The sequence below is a fragment of the Etheostoma cragini genome, chromosome 10, assembly GCF_013103735.1.
Source record: "Etheostoma cragini isolate CJK2018 chromosome 10, CSU_Ecrag_1.0, whole genome shotgun sequence".
Taxonomy (NCBI): Eukaryota; Metazoa; Chordata; class Actinopteri; order Perciformes; family Percidae; genus Etheostoma; species Etheostoma cragini.
In genome coordinates this window covers 19,818,399-19,832,075 of record NC_048416.1, presented here as the reverse complement: position 1 = coordinate 19,832,075, position 13,677 = coordinate 19,818,399, and the positions used below count along the sequence as shown (strand labels likewise).

The 13,677-nt window shown below is 39.7% G+C and overlaps 1 protein-coding gene across 1 annotated transcript in view; it reads left to right on the top strand.

Annotated features, from left to right (window-relative positions):
• Window positions 1–973: 973 nt before the first annotated feature.
• The window catches only part of xpnpep2 (X-prolyl aminopeptidase (aminopeptidase P) 2, membrane-bound), a 100,598-nt gene continuing 87,894 nt past the window's right edge, over window positions 974–13,677 (top strand). Inside the window, exons 1-2 of the mRNA XM_034883016.1 lie at window positions 974–1,047; window positions 2,172–2,253. The gene's annotated coding sequence lies outside the window, so the exon portion shown is untranslated. The remainder of the gene's footprint in view (window positions 1,048–2,171; window positions 2,254–13,677) is intronic.

The window sequence follows — 13,677 nt, the reverse complement described above, 5'->3', positions numbered from 1 at the left end:
CCTGTGTGTCTTTTTGTTCTGCTTCCTGTTTTGTTTTGATAGTATGGTTTCTTGTCTTGTCTAGCTTTGGTTTGTGCCTGTCTAATTGTCCTGCCCCGCCCTAATGTGATTCACCTGACGTCTCACCTGTTCCCCATTACCTCGTTACCCTCTTGTGTTTAACCCCTGTGTTCCCTTTGTTTCTTGTCAGATCCCTTTGTCAGTCTGGGGTTCGTGGTCCCTGCCGTGCCTCTTCCTGACTGTGTTTTTGACGTGTGTTCCTGTTCTTGTTACCCGTGTCTCCCTTTGAGTTCTCACTGCCTTTGTTTTTGCCTCGCCTTTTTCCCTAGACCCTGTAGGATTTTTGGACTTTTCTGCTTGGTTTTTGCTCCCTGTGTTTTTCTTGGTCTTTTTGTTAATAAATCCTTGTGCACCTGCTCCCGCCGGTCTCCCTCTTCTCTGTGTTGGGGTCAATCATTTTCTCCTCACCATAACAGACATTTGTTGTTTTAATAAAAAAACACTAATATCAGCAATAATGTCCTGGGCTCTAGAGGTTGCCAAGCAGCGTTACTAATGAGTCTAGTTTTAAACTGATCATCCAGTGTATTGTGGTCCAATAATACACCTGTGCCCCTTTCAGTCAAGACTAAAATGTCTGTAAATGTTGGTGGAAATAGTTATAATGCATCTAATCTTTACTATTCATTTAAATAATGTTGGTACAGTTTTTTAAGCTTTATTTTTTGCCTACAGAAAAAAATGGATATGATCTATTTTATAATGTTCTCTGCAAAATCTTCATGTACATTTTTACTAAATCAAATTTTCTGTTTTAAACCATAGACTGTATATTATTAATGTTACCAGTCCATGTTTTAAACCTGTATCTTGTTTAATGTGGGGATGTTGTGGAATGCTATGTTAGCAAAACAACTTCCATAGCTGACTGTGTTTCAAGAACTCACCCTTAACTTAACACTTCTCTCTGCTGTGTACAAGAGGCCATACACTACACAGGTTAGATCCTGCTTCAATTAACGTTACAGCCTTTATTCCCGAGTTTTGGTAAGTCTACCTCTGAGGGAGAACCATCGGGAGAACATGGACATCTTTAAATTCAGACAACCAAGACAATTGGGCGCCATATTGCTAGCTAACCTGCTAACTGTGGGTGATAACGTTAGCATAGTTCAGAACAAAAAGAAATAACCTACCAAGAAATACCAGAGCACTTGAGTAAGTGTTTCAGTAACTAACCCATCTCTTTAAATTAATGTCAGTTGGTAAAAGTGGCTGTTTAAAGTACTTATAGTGAAACATTAGGGTTTGTAGGAACCAGACAGCCATTCTAAAAAAAAACGTTATTTTATTAGGTTGGTTGTACTAGTTAGCTAACCTAGCTAGGTGTATTTGGAGTCTTTTTCGTGATTGAAAAGTCAAGTCTGACACAAGCAGGTTGTGCTATGGGTGTGCCTAATATGTATTGGAGTCACTGAGCTAAGTTGACTGTTAAACATTTTGATTTTATAAAAGGTAAAACCCTATCTTTGAAAAACACCTTAAGCAACCCTTCCTGCTAGCTGTATTTCCAGGGTAATCAAAGACTCTTATAACCTGTTAAAACAACTCAGTTCACTGCACAGTAAAAACGATTTTTTAGCCCATATCACAACTTTCTTAAACAAAACAAACATACCGTAGTTGCCTTGCTCTTTGTGTGACGTGACTGAAAATTTGTTAAGTTACATTCTTATTGGTCTATATTAATGTTATATTTACAGTATATACACAGAAACATGAGATATTCGTAATTTCTGGCAACTATTTTTGTTCGGATCAGAAAAAAAGAGTTCCAACTAAGGAGACAGGTTAAAGATCTTTTCTCTTCAGATGGTTAGAAGAGTCATTGAGTATTTGGAATATATGCAGTATTAAGTGTTATTTGAATTAAGTTTTTCTTGAATTTACTGTATTTTCAGCAGAGTGGATGCCTAAGTGACTGTCACTAACTGTGGGAAACTGGACTGCCCACCTTCTTTTGGGGTGAAAACAAGTTGCATGTAAGTATAACAATTATATGACATAATTAAATTACATGACTTTCATTTAGCATCTGACAAGACATGCATTCAACCACCATCAAAAATTGTGAGCACATCAAATATTTAAGCAACGTGTGCTCTTTTCAGCATTAATCTGCTGGCCCTTGATCATCCTCCACCCTCCGGCCCTCCTGACTCATCTCCGCTGTGTCTCCCTGTGGCATCCACGGTCAGTGTGCTTTGTATATTGCTGATGTCTGTATTTACTAGTCTTACACGCAATGTTAGCCAGAGATGTCACCTACACACACACACACACACACACACACACACACATACACACACACACACACACATTTCACACAACTACATGTGCACACAAAGAGATTTACACAAAAACACAAAAGCGGATGAGAGCAAAGTCTTCAGGGTTTGTGTTTGATTAACAATTCAGTGGAGATAATTAGTTGATAAGGCATCACTTTGATTTACTGTGGGGAATTGACTACATATATTGCCTGTGAGCAGAGCCACACTCATAGGCTTTGTATTACCATATGTGGAATTTTTTTAATTAATTAACGTCCTAAAGGAGAAATAGGAAAGTACAGATTCGCTCCAGTGGGGATGTAGATGCAAGGACCATCTCTGATATTTGCATATGGCTCATACTCATACAGTTCTAATGTGTGCTCATACAGTATATGGCTTAAGCGACTGTCAAATAACTGCTGCCTGCTGCTTCTGAAGTAATTAGTAGCTCTGACCAAACAGACAGCTGGCCAATTAAATGTGCTTGTGGCTGCTGCTTGATGTGTGTTGGGCTTCACAGAGGTGTAGATGGGAGGACAAACTCATCTCTCCTTAGTGGGGGGAGAGATGCCAGGAAAGCTTGGCTGTGTCTTACGCTGCTGTGTCTGTGTGCTTCTCAACTGGCTGTGCGAGCAGATAAGAAAGGATGCAGAGCTGCTGATTCTGGTTTTATTCCACAACACCCACCACCCCCCTTTCCCCAGTCTGCCTTTTTATTTGCAGCTGCAGGTCTGAGAGCTGACCTGCATTAAGACATCAGAATCTGCCTGACGGGCTAATAGGAACAGTTTTCTAGAACATCTTCAAATGCTTGTTAAACTGTAGAGTTTTGGCAGTGATTTAAGGAATCTGCTATTACGGTTTAAATAGAGTTCACCTAATCTATTTTGGCAGATTGGAAATGCCTGGACATCGCCCAAATGCAGCCTTTTTTCTGTGGTACTGAATGAATGAAACTCATGAGCCAACATTTTTTTTAGCCGTATTACCTTTATTGTATTACGTTACTTCTCAATGCACTCGAGACTGTCGTTATTGGAGAGTACAGCATGGTGCGAATATAAAAACATCATTCTCACTCCTAATGCACTTTGTTCTGTTTTTTGCTTTTTGCACTTTTTGTTGAAACATGCCTAAAAGAGTCTTTCTGCTTTATTGTAACCACATTTCTTTTATAGTTTTCTGTAAACCCTCTGATCCTGATGGGAAAATGGCTTTGGTTTGGAGTGGTCTAGCCAGTGGGCATCTGACAGTGATTTGCTGATCCTTTGCAATTGCATGATGGTTCTCATCCTTTAAGGCCACAGGGCCTTAAGAGCCAGCCAATCACTGCCCCTCAGCACTCTGCTGTTGGCAATTATAGGTCAGTGTGTGTCACGACATCATTGTCTTCGTTTTGAATGGCTCAGTACCAGCTCCCGCTGCATTCAGTTATGTTTTTCTCTTTGCTATTTAAAGTGGAACAAAAATCCAGTAACAACATGACCAATGTTTTCTGAATCATTGCTGTTTTTAGGATAGTGCTCCCTTGCCAAGTTTCAGGCAAATGAAAGTGAATGCAATTATACAATTTTTTTTCCTCTTTTAAAATGATCAAATCAGTCAAAATCACACAATCTTCTACTGTAGTTTGGAGCTTCAAACATCGGTCAAATATATCTTCACCTTGATTAACTTGCAAATTTTTATGGGAAAAGACCTGAAACCTGTTGCCCCAACTTAACATAGGTATGATTGTACTGTAAGTTGGAGTGTTAAGTTAACACAAACGGCAACACTTGATTCACCACTTTGTTCAGTTTCATAACCTATAATTCAATCTATACATTTGCAAAGTAGACTGATGTTTCACCTAGGGCATTACTTAAATAAAATGTGTGACACATAAAGATCGTCATCTCCGTGCAATATCATGGACATAACCATTGAACATTTTGAAAAACCACATACATGTACCTGTATTTAACATTTGACAGAGCTGGGCTACATGTCATCTATATATACAGTATATCTGTATATTTTGAATTTTGCGGATATTTTAATAAGACTTTAATACTTTCACCTTTATTGATGTTTTATATTTTTGTCTCCTTGTGATAAAGACAGTTCTATCTCATCTTATATTATTGTAAGATAAATGATTAAAACACAAACAAAAGTCTTTGGGAAAATGTCCATCACTGCGAAACACTTCTGCCGAATCAAAGCAGTTACAGGTTTTTGTTAGAAGCAATGACATGTTGACAGCATCTATTCCAATCTCCAGGTAAAGCAGCATGAAAACACATTGTGCCCTCATCTTATAGCCTATAAATAAAAGTAACGGTACAGCACATTCCCAAGCATGCATGCCAGTGTCATCATATATGTAAAAGGTGTAGTCTGTCACAGGCACTGTGCTTCCAGTTTAAATATGAAAGAAAAGCTCTGGCCATCCCGCCAAGGACGCTCGTTAAAAAATACGGCGGAGCTTTTTGGCGCTTTGGCCTCTCTGACTGCTGCGTACTCTGTTCGACCGGGAGAAGCTAACGCAGCCACGGCACCGCCAATACACGGATACTGACACCTTTTATAAATTACGTATATAATGACTATAATGACAGAAGTTGTGTTGTTAATTGGTCACAGCGGAGTCTGTTAGGTGTTTAGCTCGCTCGTTAGCCGCTGAGCCGTAGCGGCGTGCAGGCGGAGCGAGCAGACGCCGGATTCAACCTTGTGACCCGTGCAGGACTTCACTGTGAGCGGACCGTTTAGAGACGATGTGACAGGCAGCTAACGTTAACTGGTCCCTATGTACAAACAACGTTATGTTATAAACAATAGGTAACCTAGTAACGGCGATTATGAGCTTGTCCTCAGAATTAATGTTTTGGTAGGAACAAAAGTTTACATCGTATGTGTCTCCGGGATCAGCCAGCTTGAAGGACGTCTCTTTTCCGATTGGCGTCTGGCGTTAGCCGCTCCTTGCCGCTAATCCGCGTCATAGCTCATTACCACAAAGTTGAAAAATTTCAACTTTCTAATTGACGCTCAACATGCTCAAAACGCCCAAAACGCGCCAACAGATTTGCCGCTCCTTTCAGCTGAGAGAAGCCGGCTTCCGTTGAAAATGAATGACTTCCGGTAACTTTAGACGCTCAAGTCGGCGGAGGTGGGAATGTATGGTTAGGCCTATAATCGATAAGGCTATACGTTTGACTGTTAAATAATTATATATATACATCATATAAACAGTAATTTGTCAGGTTACAGTGTTATTTATATGAAAATAGCTTTATAGGAAAAATAGCTTTATCATTATTGTTATCAAGCTGAGAAAAAAACAGTCAGCGTCTCTCAGCATACTTGACTCCTTTGAGCCACTCGACAGATTGAGGAAATACCTTGAGTGTAGTGAAGTGACTCATGTTGTCTGTCTTTGTGTGTGTGTGTTTGTCTCTTTGAGTGTCCATGTGGCAAAGAAGTTTGGACCATTAACGCCTTTGTGGTTGCATGGCAGCCCAGAGAGCAAAGTGACGCTGTCCTGACAGGGTCGGCTCAGCCCTCAGAGACATGGACTCTTAACTGGCCCTAACAAGATAATAGCACTTCACCGATCCTCTGACCAGCAGTAAAGTGTTTCTTTAAATGCTTTGGGTTAGGGGAGAAGAGGAATGGGCTTGACTGACATGACCTTGAATGGATCTCATCAACAATCTCTGTAAAGTCCAGGATGTGTTGTAGATAATCTGTGTCATGCACACAGCTGACAAACATGTTGTTTTGAGTGACACCCGTATGATCTGCTCACTCATTTCCTGGCTCTGAGCACGCTATGTGTGTGTTGTGTTGTTAAAGATAAGGTTATCTAGAAAGCCTCAAGGTCAACTGGACACTTATGATTGTTGTTTAAACTGTTTACATCCTATGTTATTAAAAAGTTTACATGTAGGAAGGCATGAGGAAGTTTAATGTTACAAGCATCCAAACAATAGAAAGCAGACATTGCTCAATAAAATGTTTTCGGCTCTTTCTAACATAACAGCACAACACAATTGCTTTGAAAAACTTTACTATGTCACATAAAATCCCTGAGGATTTTTTGTTTATCACCTCATGTATGACCATAAAGATTTCACTTAGTTAGTGTCCCCATACCTTTACATGGACAACACACCTTCATACTTGTTTTGCCACAATTAAGCGAGAAGGGCAGGGAGACGGGTGGTAACCATAGACTGTGAAAATAGTGGACGTGGCAAATTTTTGAAAAGAGGGTGGAGCTGGGAAGGAGGACACGACCAAACCCGTGTTTCTTATGGTTACAAGGGTGCTATGCTAAGGTCTAAGCTAAAGAGGAACACTTTTAGATTTTCAACCCTTTTGAAGCGAGTGGAGACTAGGGGTGCACGATTATGGCCAAAATGATAATCCTGATTATTTTTGCTCAATTTTGAGATCACAAATAATTATCAAACATTTTTGTTGATTTTAACATAAACAAATTTAATTGTCACATCGGTTATTTAAACTGCTTTCACATCCATATTATGCTACATTCCTCTTATCTTGAAGTTGTATGTTGTATGCCGGTATCTACCGGATGTAATATCAACAGGGATTTTGATACCTCATTACGGTGCCACTTACGTCTTAGTGTTGCTCTCTGATGTTTCAAAACAGACGTTAGAGGCAACAGAAATATCGCTGCATGTCACGCTAGTAAACACTAATAACACGTTACAAAGCAGGTAACGTTAACTTTAGCTACAGTTGTAACTGAATTAACAAGGCTAAAATGCTAAAAAAACAAAAACAAAAAAACCCAAACCTTTGTAGTGTGACTGTATTTCACTGCAAAGGATTCCAACAGTGGGGCGTACAGTCTGCTGCTAAAGCTACAGTCAAGAGCTCCAGAATAACTATTTACCCTGGTTTCATTGGTGCGCCTGACTTTTTTATTTAGGTGCACAAGCACAAAATGTAGGTGCAACCAAATATTTCCTTGCGTTGCCGTTAAGCCACAATGTCAAGGTCACCTTTTTATCATGCTCCACATACATTCTTATTTATTACGTTACTGATTTTAAACAAGAATAAGGTGTAGGTAAATGCTTTCTTTATTTGAAGCACAATTATACTGTATATAAAACTAAAAATATATATTTTTTTAATTAAAAAAAAAGTTTAAAGTGCTTCACTGAGCTGGAGAACTAACACATTTAGGCAAAATTGAATGTGCTACTGTTTAAAAATGCTTACCTGAAATGAGACCTGAGATTTCATGGATCAAAGTCTTATAGTTGGTCCGCCATTGCTGGCGCATGCCCCTCACGTGGCCAACACCTGTAATTTTGCCTTCTTTCCTTTTGGCTTTGGCTAAACCAGCTTGCCACACTCCCTAGCATCAAATCCTCCAAACTTCAGTTTTAAGTCAGCAGCCACTTTTCACAAGCTCTTTTATTAAAACAGATTGGGATTAAAATAAAATGCAAAGACAGGGTTTCCTTCCCTATAATAAACAGCTGCAACACATTTAAATGAAAATTATCTAAAATAAATGGGTATGATGTTTTTTAAATCCCTGAGAAACCTCCTTCACTTGTTTTCAACAACAATAACACACTGATTAAACGACATAAGGAGAGAAGATGAGTGCGATGGACTGAAGCGTATGCTACTCACAGAGTGACGGCTGACTCATTTTAAATGGGTCCAGCACTGGTCGAATGGAGGGTCAAATGTAGGAAATGTCTGTATTGTCACTGCGGTGCATTTTTATGAACTATGACATTCTGGCCATGGGTCACATCTCTCGCCGGGGTCCAGCAAGCTCCGTCTCACACGCTATTATAACGACCTGAAGTTAGTTGCATTCAATACTTTCTTCTGTGTTTTTTGCCGTGGCGGCTGTGATAAGAGTTACCAGCAGAAACACTGGTGCAAATACAGGTTTGCCTCTCATGCGTAACAATATACAGCTGTGTTAATAACAATTAAAATGTGCTGTAAATGTCGGAAGTGTAGACCCGCGCTGTGTTGCCAGGGAGCCGTGTGTGAGTGAATGGGGGCGGGGATGCACAGAGAGTAAGAAGAGGCATACAAACACAGGCTCATCTGCACTTTACAGATGAAATGGGTCATGTAACGTAAGTAGAAAAACAAAAACTGGAGCACATCCCTCGATCACGCAATTTTGGCCGTGGGAAGCCAAAATTGTGATTGGGATTAAAATTTGATTAATTGTGTAGCCCTAGTGGAGACACCCCAAAACAAGTTCAGGTCTTTTTTACTGTACACAGTGCTATGGTTAGCATTTCTAAGCCCCTGTCCTGATGGAAAGGTTGGCGTGTAGCCACGCCCTAAAGTGTCCCCTGCTTCATCATCTATTTTAACATAAATGGGACCATAATTTACAAAATGAACATCTTACTGTATTGAAGAAGACTTGAAAACAGTGACTGAGACCATAAACTCATTGTGAAAAGGTTTCCTGTAGTAATAAATCAAGTAAGAAGTATGGTCATTTTCCCATTGACTTCTTAGAAACTGTTTTCTTTTTGCAACCAGTAGAGTTGCCCTCTGCTAGAAACTAGATACAAGTCAGGTTCACTACTCCTTTGGTTTCATTTTTCAGGCCCGGAATTTTCGTCCATTATTTTTTTAGAGTCTATAGTGCCAACATGTCTCTGCGTAATTAAAAAGGAAGTGTCCTTTTAGCCCCAAAAGAGGACACTTAAGGAAAGGCTTAAGGAAGCTAACAGTTTATATGCTAAGTCCATCCGTCATAAATATGTAAGGTTCTATTGATGGGAAAGTTATGACCCTGATTTTATTAGCCTGTGGGTCGGTGCACTCGCTTTGTTCCTGGCCTGTGAGCTAAAGCTAATGTGGCTAAGCTGCACAGTGTATAGAATAATCCTGAAGGAAGTCTTGGCTCATTAACAAGGAACTGGAGTTCAGAGAACTTAAGTGGTCACCATTGTCATGTTTTCTTACTGAGGTTTTAAAAGAGCAGGGGAGGTTAACACTTACAGTAAATCCCAAACTCATGTACAGCAGGGGAACTCTTGGAATCTCATTCAGCCAATAGTTCCCTTTTCTGTGTGTCACCCCCATTCCAGCTTTGCATTTCTCTACCCCCGTCCTGTGTTTGTCCTGGCTTTGTTTTTATGACCATTCCAGTGATCCTTCGCCACTGCAGAGCTGATAGTGTTAACACAGCTGAGGTACATTACAGACTCTTATTCCTGCCTTTTAGTTGGCTTCAGGCTCTGTTTGCAGTCAGGAGTTGTTTTGTATTCTCTTCAGAACCACATATGTCTCTACACGTGTTCCAGTCCTTATAGCTTACACAGAAAGGTAGCAGCTTGTGTCTAGACTGAATTTTTAAAAATTGTATACATATCTTGAGTGATTATTTATTTATTTTTTTTAGCCAGGGGTGGTTTTTACCCTTTTACAGCCTTAAAATGGTTCACAAGTTATGAAAGGGGGCGTTGTCTGTGTACATGGGTGTGGATAGAGTATAAGGGGCCGCTCAATATTACACCACACATTCTAATGTTGATGTAAATCTGAATAATATTTACCAAGATACAACCATTACTGTTTCAGCAGCCACCCACAGGAGGTTGGTCCTCTATAACTTGCACATTGTGTTAGCTATCAACATTCTTTTGATACCTTTTTGTCAAGAGGGTCCACCGAGTCTATATCAAAGTTTTCGAGCAGATTGGACTTACAGCCCAGAAGGAGTTAGACAAAGAATGGTTCCCATATGTCAAAGAGTAATAAAAAAAAATAAAAAATTCTCATAGCCCCATCTAATGGCCGATTCACTCAAGACTCAAGTCTCGATGCAGAACAACTTTTTCATGTTTGGTGGCAATTGGAATAAATATTGGCCAGATACGCAACTTCCTCTTTCAACAGCCCCAGACCGGAAGAAAAAAAGAAAAAAAAGAATGGGGAGTTACATGCAACAAAAATATAGTGCCACCTATTGGTCCACATGTGTAAATTTTGGCAGGTGAGGTCGATGACCCATCGTACATCTATCCTGTAAATTTAAAGTTGCTCAGATTAGTGTAAGTGGTGAATACAAATGTGTGTCCCATAAGCCACGCCCACTTTGACCAATCAGTACCCCACTGTAGGGGTGGCCTCAGGAGGGGCCCTAGATGGTACCATCTAAATTTTGTAAAACTCAGATGAGTCGTTCATGAGAGAACTTTTTGTGCTTGTAGTGCCCCCTAGTGGCCAGTTTTTTTTTATGTTTGGGGGGATCTCTAGATTGTAATGGCAAACAAGAAGCTAAAGTTTTGTGTTGATAGCATTTATTTTGGTCGAGAAATGGCAAAGTTGGTGTTTTCATAGTTACTTATACAAATTTGCAATTATTATCCTTTAAAAATTATTTTCATAACTTTGTGTCAGGTTGATCTAGAAATGCTACGTGCCAAATTTCATGTAGATCGGTTGCACGGTCCAGGAGGAGTTCGGCAAAGTAGGTTTTTAAAATCGCAATTTTTCATGCGGAAATGGATGTGGCCTATATCAGAAGATTCAGTTTGATCCAGGGAACACGTGGATTTATGGTTTTTGAATGTGCGATTAAACACTTTTTTTTCTGCAGTGGGTAAATTGTTGCGCCTGAGGTCCTTGGAAGGAGCAGTGACCGTCTTGGCTCAATAACTGCAAACACAATCAAGTTAATCCTTGACTTGTTGATACAGACTAACATTAATTAAAAAATAATCCAAATTGAATCCAAATTTTTGAAACACTTGCTCATTACTATACACGTGTGCTTCATTTGCAATCTGTATAATTTGAGTCTGTGGAGTCCAGGTGGTTGAGCAGCAGTGGTGACCTGGGTAATATCCAGCGTTGTGGGTTTGTCAGCGGTTCTCTGGGCTTTGTTGGTGGTATTGTGGGAGCGCCAACTGCAGTAAAGCTTTTTATGATGTGGCAGAAGTTGATTCTGGGACTCTGTGCCAAGAGCATCCAGATGTTACTCCTATGGTCCGTTTCTGTAGGATATTTTATATAAACATTGAAGTTCTGAAGGCACAGAGCACCACATACTGTATTTCCGATCTGTAAACTGCTTTTCTTTTTTCTCAAGCTAAAGGAATGTTGTCAATAATTTATAAAAGAGAGTTTGCAACTGTGTCTGACACTCATTATCCACAGTACCTCACTTACCATCCAGAAAGTTTTTATTTTTTTTCTCACAACAAACCCAATATCTCCACCAACTCCTTCACCCAACCCCGTCCTCCCAGCAGTGTACTGGTGGTTGGCAGGCAGAGATGGGATGTAACAAAGTACAAATACTTTGTTAATGTACTCAAGCAGACTTTGCAGATATTTTTTTCTTCACTAATCTTTTTGTGGTAATTTTTTTACTTTTAGTCCTTACATTTTAACATGAGTATAGGTACTTTCTTCTCCCTACATTTTACAAAATTGGCTTAATACTTTAGTTTTGTACAAATGGTCGTCTGTCAGGTGGGATTGTGAGTGCATGTTGGAGAATAGCGCGGACAAGCGCCCCACACGGCAAGCGTGCATGCACGCTACACAGTGAAAAAAGTGAGAGAAATGAAAAAGAGACTAGCTGTCTGGAGGACAATCAGTTGAGATTGTGTGTGTGTGTGAATCCTTGATAACTGTAAGTTGTATAACTTATGTTTTCAGTTCATTAAAGCCTGTTGTTTTATTGGTTTATAGTTCTTGCAAATTGAAAGTAAGTTAGCTAGTGATTTTGTTGTATGTGTTCTTCCTCTTTTAGCTAGGTTGCACCTGGCTATTGATTCATAATGGCAATTGTTGAACACCCTTGCTCATGTTTGTATAATAGGTGCATTATTTACAGGCTACAGTTACAATGCATTAAGATAATATATTTAATGGTGGGTTTATTGTTATTACTTGCTTGCAGATATATGATTCCTATGCATTATGTGTGGTAGCCTTTACAATGTTATTTCTTTCTTTGCGGAGCCACACACAAACACACACCCATAGCAGAGCCACGCCCATTTTAGAGAAGTTGTCTCCGTCCATGTTTTAAAAGACACACCTGGGTTGAAGTTGGAAACCAGAATTTGCTTTAATTTTAGTCCTAATCTAGTCCTCACTAACAAGTTTCAAATAATTTCACTGGTGTTACCGTTATTATTGTTTGCGTCATCAATACTGAATTCAATCTCATAGTATGGGAATATATAGTAGGCTACTGTACGTTGCACTTGATGTACCACTACAAGACAACTCGACAGATTCTTCTCTCTAACTTCTTAATTAATTTAGTTCAGCTTAGTAATTCATATTTTGTCGTTTATTTTCTTTCCAGAAGCCATATTTGAACACACACATGCATGTAGAGTCCTTTAAATGTAAAGGGGAAGATTAAAAAAGAGAAACTACCTTTGAACTCTAACAGATTCACAGTTTAATTCATATGTTGCTGCTCAGTCAGAATCATATTAACCGGGAGTCCCAGTCTCTGTCACAAAAATCCTATATGGGATGTTTTAGGCCTATTAGCAGACAACCATTTAAAATGTTGACAATGGTTTATAAAGAACCTTTTTCCCATGTCCACTGAAGTTTCTCAGCTTGCACTCTAGGAACATTTGTGGGGTCCAGGTAAGTTTGCATAAACAATGGTTGTCATTCACAAGGCTACTTTTATACTTTAAGTACATTTCCAAGCCTGTACTTTGTTACTTTTACTTAAGTAAAGAAGTTAAATCAGTACTTCTACTTTTACCAGAGCATTTTTAACAACAATATCTGTACTTCTACTTGAGTACGGAAAGTGAGTACTTTTGCCATCTCTGCTGGAGGGCAGTGACACAAAGTGACAGTGGACAGGGCTGGAGCCACTCTCGCAGATGGACCTTGAACCCCTGAAAAGACGTCTGGCCTGGCAGTAATGCCCCACCCGCGGCCCTTGCTGCTTGTCTACAAACTGTAACTCTAGAGCCTCATTGTCACACTCCATATACTCCCGGTGACCCCGAGCCCAATTATACAGCTGACCCAGGCTTGATGATATAACCTTGGGCGTCGTTTTGGGGCTGCTTGGGCTCAAGGGTGCACCTCTTGTCTATCATGACATGTCAGTTCTGTGTGTTAACCAGACACTTCCCTGAGTGGTCCCAGTGGGGCTTTTGGGGAAAGGGTGGCTTCTATGTAAAGCCCAGTACATTTCAACACATTGCCTCACTAAAGCTCTCTTTTTAGATAAACAATATAAGAAAATAGCATGTGTGATGCTGTCAAACTTATAATTTCCAATTCAACTTCTGTAAAAATTTAGCACAAATGTTGAACATATGATGTGCAC